Source organism: Triticum dicoccoides, chromosome 4B (genome assembly GCF_002162155.2).
Source record: "Triticum dicoccoides isolate Atlit2015 ecotype Zavitan chromosome 4B, WEW_v2.0, whole genome shotgun sequence".
NCBI classification, from domain to species: domain Eukaryota; kingdom Viridiplantae; phylum Streptophyta; class Magnoliopsida; order Poales; family Poaceae; genus Triticum; species Triticum dicoccoides.
This window is the reverse complement of record NC_041387.1, coordinates 141,498,771-141,504,714: the sequence shown is the minus strand read 5'-3', so window position 1 is coordinate 141,504,714 and position 5,944 is coordinate 141,498,771.

Sequence of the window (5,944 nt, the reverse complement as noted above, 5' to 3'; positions counted from 1 at the left end):
CTGACCCAAAAGTCGATTCAGTCGAATGAAGTTTAGCTAAATCGAAGCAGCATCGCAAGCAAGAGCAAGAGCGAGAGCAGCAGCGCGAGCAAGAGCAATAGCAAGAGCAGACCAGGCAGGGGACCGACAGCAAGAGCAGAGCAGTAGCGCGAGCGAGAGCTAAAGCAGCAGCAGCTCCTACTGATGTGGACGTCGCCGCCGAGGGAGCGACACCGTGGAGGAAGTGGCCGGCGACGCCGCCGTGGATGGATCCGTGCCGTGTTGGCTCGGGAACGAGCGCCGGCAGCACCGTGAGATCAAATCAAGAAGAAAATGCGGCGATTAGTGTACAACCTCTTTGGTGGCGCCGATTAGGCCGCAGCTTCATCCGAGGAAATGGTGACGATGATGCTCTTCCGGTGGTGCATGTGAAGATGACGGTGTGGGAATGGAGGTGGCGCGAAAGATGAGGGGAACGTCTGGGCAGCTCCTTGGAGGTGGAGGACGGGGTGGCTGAACCGGCGGGATGATGAGATCAACGACGGAACCTCATTTGGTACGGTGGATGAGGGACGTTGAGGTGTTCCTATGGACGACGTCGTCGGGGAAGAGGCTTCGGCTGGGTGGCAGACGGAGCAGGGTGTGGGGTTTCGTCGCGGGCTTTCACGGCCTCGGTGTACAAATGGGTGGGCAGATGGGATGGCAGTGGGGAACCATGGCTTAGACACGCGCTTGTCCGAAATGTGGGGTAAGTTACGAAAGTACCCCCCACCGATTTGAGGCGGTTCTTTCGGTTCAGGGGTACCACGGGCATTTCGCGTGTCAGGATTTCACAGGAGGTGGGAGTTTTCGCGCGAGTTGTAATTTCAGAATAGCAAGGCGCGGGTTGAGATGGAGGGAGTTGTCGGAGCACAACGAGACAAAGATATATCTTAACTATTTCGGGCTAACAAGGCGCGGGTTGAAATTTGCGGACAAGCCTAACGTGTACTGTACCAAATCAATGCGCACTACAAATGTCATTCAAAACTTTGAATTCATGTTATGTTCAATTAAAATATTTCGCTACGTGTATAATGCATGCAACCTACTACTCAAATGAACGTTTTAGTGCATTCCAAACGTATATACCACCGCTTCAATATGGATTAAATTTGAATAAGATCTACAGTAATGATTGTTGTGAAGTCAAAGCATTTGAATTCGTTTCTCTATTTTAATAACATCTACAATCATCATTATTGTCAAGTTAAACCATCGTTTGTGTATTATCTTCACAGCACATCACATGATTAGTCTCGAGTTACATATGAACTATGTGTACTATATGAACTCGAACTAGATTTTTTGAATCCATTTTATTTTGATTTCAAGTCACATTACATTTCTAGCTCTAGCTAGATCTTCATAATCTAAACCATGTCTCATATGTATAATGTGTTTATCACATTATGTACGGTGCCCCGTCCCCTACGCCCGCAAGTATTTAGATGTGAGTTGCAAACACCACACATTACCACAAATTCAAAAAAATGTGAGAATGTTCGATATATAGTATTGTTTAGATTGCTCGATATTTAGTTGTAAGCTGCAAACACCGAACATTATCACAAATTCAAATAAAATGTGAGATTGTTTGATGTATAGTATGGTTTAGATTGTTCTGCATTTAGTTGCGAGTTGCAAATGCCATGCATTATCACATTATGGTATAACATGTGCACAGCATGTGTATCACCGCTATATTCATGCATGCAATGTTTAAAACACTATGATCTCCTGTTCAAATATATGAATCCGATTTCATATCAAATTATGATCTTTGTTAGTCTCTTACACCCACACAATCCTCTAACCTTTGTAGCTACCACTAACTTTCTCTCGTGCATGCACATGCCCTCCTCGCCCTCCCCCTCCCTTAGCATTCTATCCACCGGGCACATTCATTTTTTTTCTTTAGGTCGTTCTCCCAGAGTCTCCACAACTCCTTTCCGACACACACCGATCAATAAACCTCTCCAGCGATGCCTGCCTACAGCATACACACACAGCTTCAATCTCCTCCTTTATGTGTCCTTGCCTCGTGTCTCTCATACGGTCAGACACATGTGTAAACTCTCGGCCCTCTTTTCATCGATCTCACAACCGCACACTCCCCCCCTATCTAGCTAGTAGTTGGGCCTCTTGCACCACCTCCTAGCTCCATTCTCTTTGTCTATCCGTCTCGCTGGGCCTTATTTGCCTCTAACAAATGGACGTACACCGACCGATCTCTCGCTATACATATAGCCAGCTAGGTCCTTATAACTCGTTTTTACCCACACGTCGATCAATCTACCTCATTAGTTGTGTCTCTTCCTTCCTCCGACAAACAACAATTGATCTACCGATCTAGTTAGGTTTGCTTACCAAACACATGGTTCCCCTTCACCATCCATGGATGCGTCCCGACAGATCTATCACGCACAGGCACACACAGAAACACATCCCCACTCTTATTGATAACATTGCAGTTCCACCCTCAGTTTGTCTAGTAGGCCTCTCCCAACATCTCCGAGAAGCAACTCCATCACCCATCCAGCACTATACCCCTCTCCCTCCCTCTCTCTCTCCTCTCTCTCTCTCTGTCCCATCATATTTCCCGTCCTTCAGTTATGTATGGATGTCGACCAATCTCCCTCAAAACATAGCTGGGTCTCTCCTTCTCAACACATATACGAGTCGTTCTACCTCTATAGTTAGGCCTCTGCCTACCCCTCCCCCACCCCCCTCCCCCCCCACACCGATACATCAAGCGCTCTAGTCATGTCTCCTGCCACACACAAACTTGACATGTGCCCTCTAACGTTCTGGTAGGCCAGTCGCCCTATATCTTTGACTTGCACACACACACAATTTTGATGGCTCTCTTCATTGATCTTGCACCCACCCACTTGATCCTCTCTTCGAATCTATCGATAGCTATGACCCCTCCCTCTTTTCTCGTGGATTGCCCGACCCTCTATGTATGATATGGATAGGCCTCTATTTCACACACATTGCATGCAAAATTTTGTTTGAGATGTCATCGACACATATTCCCACAAATAATTCACGAAATCGACCCCCCACCCCACCCCACCCCCACCACAAAACAAAAAACACTCATGAACGCGGTTTGTATCTTCACACACACCCACGTAGGTGGGGGACGTGCACGAAGAGAAGAGGTGCATGCACGGTGCACGTACTCCCGTCTCTTTCCCAACCACACCCGCACGGGTACACGGTGGAGCTCATTTCTGTACAAAAAAGGCAGCCCACGTGGTAATTTGGCACGTGTACTGGTTGTCCACTTGGTGGAGGGAGGATCGTCTACCACGGGTGAACAAACAAATTGCGACTTGACGCGTTATGTTAAATTAAAAAAAGAGGCAAACCATGTGGGGCCTACCTTAGAGGCAAGGCTCTATACACTGGAGTACTTTTGATGTGTCCCGTCAACTCGTAGAATGAGGAGAAGCTTGCTTAGTACGCCGTTTCCCCCGCTCATGGGCGCGGTGGCTCGCAGGATGAGGTGAAGCTTGCTACGCCTTACGCCCGCTCCCTCGCCCATGCGCGCGGTGGCTCGCAGGACGAGGAGAAAAATTTACTACTCCCTCCGTTTACTCTTCATCCCTACTACCTTGGTTATAGAGATTATATCATATTGTTTGGAATATATATGTCCTTTAGTAGATTTCAATATGAACTACTAGTACATACTCTAAACACTGATGTATATAGACATATTTTAGAGTGTAGATTCACTCATTTTGCTCCATATGTAGTAGCACTCTCCCTCGCCCCTCGACCCTCGCCCACGTGGTGGACGTGCAGCAATTCATTCGGTCTCATATAGCCAGAACGATATATACTGCACTACCATTATTGCTCGACTTCCCGAAGAGGCGAAGAGTCAATCGCAAGGTTAATATTTTGGAGATGCCAAGCGCAAGGTTATAGGAGAACGAGTAGTAGGTGCCGCGTCATTTATAAATAAAGTTTTTTTCTTCAGTGGCACGTACGCAATATGATAGGTTCATATGGAGAGAAAAGGAAACCGCTCCACTATATACATAGTCAGGACGGGCCAGCCTATACGGTTGCTTGCTGGGGTTGCTCTCTTCACACTCTCTCGCACAAAACGACTGTGGCCACATCTCTATCATCCCGGCGGATCACGTCCGCTTGGGGAAGGGGTGGATGCTTAGTGTAGATGCGGTGGCCGTCGCCGACGGTGAAAACCCACTATCGGCACGTCCCGGTTAGGGGTCCCTGCCGTTCTATCTCACAAAGCCGGTGAGGTTGCCTTCGTCCCTTGCTCACTGCCGCGACGTGGGCAGTTGTCACCTCCCACCACCCTCCTCAAGGTTGAGCTACGTCCCTCAGGTACAACTCCCTTTAAAGCCGGCTTGCACCACTGCTCCAGCTGCCCACATCACTCCCTGTGGATATTTCTCTACTTCTTTGCCCCGCACATACCTGATAACTCTACTGGCTTCTACGTACTGTATTTGTGATGAGTTTATGTCTCATCAACTAGTCCTAGTAATCTTATTCTAATCACGTTTCTTCAATTTCTTTGCCACAGGGATGCTCATCTCGATTTTGGTGAAACTGCACAAAATGATCCGATGGTCAAAAGGTTGCAAAATTCATTTATTAGGAAGCTCGAATGTTGCCAGCAAATTGAAGCCTGGTCAGGGTTCACGGTTCAAGGGCTAGGGACTGCATGGATCGCCTTTTTCTTTAGCTGCCTCTATTTCAAAATAAGTGTCAACTTTAGTAGTAGTACAACTTTGTACTAAAGTTTGCACAAAGTTGAGACACTTATTTTGGAACGGAGGGAGTACATATTTGCTATGATCTGTCAATCATTGACATGCAATAGCATGCATGTTAGTCTCCTTTGTATTTGATAAAACGTTGCAACGGGCAACCTTGGACGGAAGATACATGTAACAGGAGCTGGAAGCTTCATAGCATCGTACAAATTTATCTCGCTGATAAATTACAGTACGTACTATACTAGTACTTCCTCCGTTCCTAAATATAAGTCTTTGTAGAGATTTCACCATGAACCATATGAGGATGTATATAGATGCATTTTAAGTGTAGATTCATTCATTTTGTTCCATATGTAGTTCACCTAGTGGAATCTCTACAAAGACTTATCTACTAGTAATAGCTAGCCCCCACTACTAGGAATTCTCTATCCTCTCCTTGAGCCACATCATCAAAATTGATGTAGTCATTAGATGAAGTAAATCAGTCCATAATAGCCATTTGATCTAGACGTTGAGAGGCTCCGCACTAAGCCACATGCAAGCATGCAGAAATACCGTGGCACATGCATGTGAGTGGGTTTTAAATCACATCAACATGTCTGCATGCAAGCATGCACCGGTAGCATGCATGTAAGTGAGCTTTTAAGTCCCATTAACATGTCAAAAAGAAAAATATAATCCCATTATGCAGTAGGAGTTGGCTGATCTTTTTTCCTTACGTGGGATGATCTAAGTGATGATGGTAGTTTATTTAGTTTGGCTACCACATTTGCCATGCGGTTATAGAGTTTTTTTAGTTCTATGAAATCGATAATTTTGCGCAGAGAGATATACCGCTGTTCCACGGCAACGCGCAGGGACTCATCTAGTAATATTTAGGAACGGCGGGAGTACTATGTAAAGAGTTAGGTGTCGCACGGTGATAGTGTGAGGTGGACCATGTAATCACTGAGCCTGCGTGTTTTCACTGCTGTTGCACTCCTCCGCTGTAAGAATGGAGAAAATTGTAATCTACTACCTCCTTTCGCCGAAAGCGTGGGACATCCAGCAGTCCTACCACCTCAGTAATAAAGACCAATGAGCCGTCAAATCACATAGACCCAGCAGTAAGTTGGACGGACGAAGCAACCATCACTCTTGCGCCAGTGAGAGGTCGC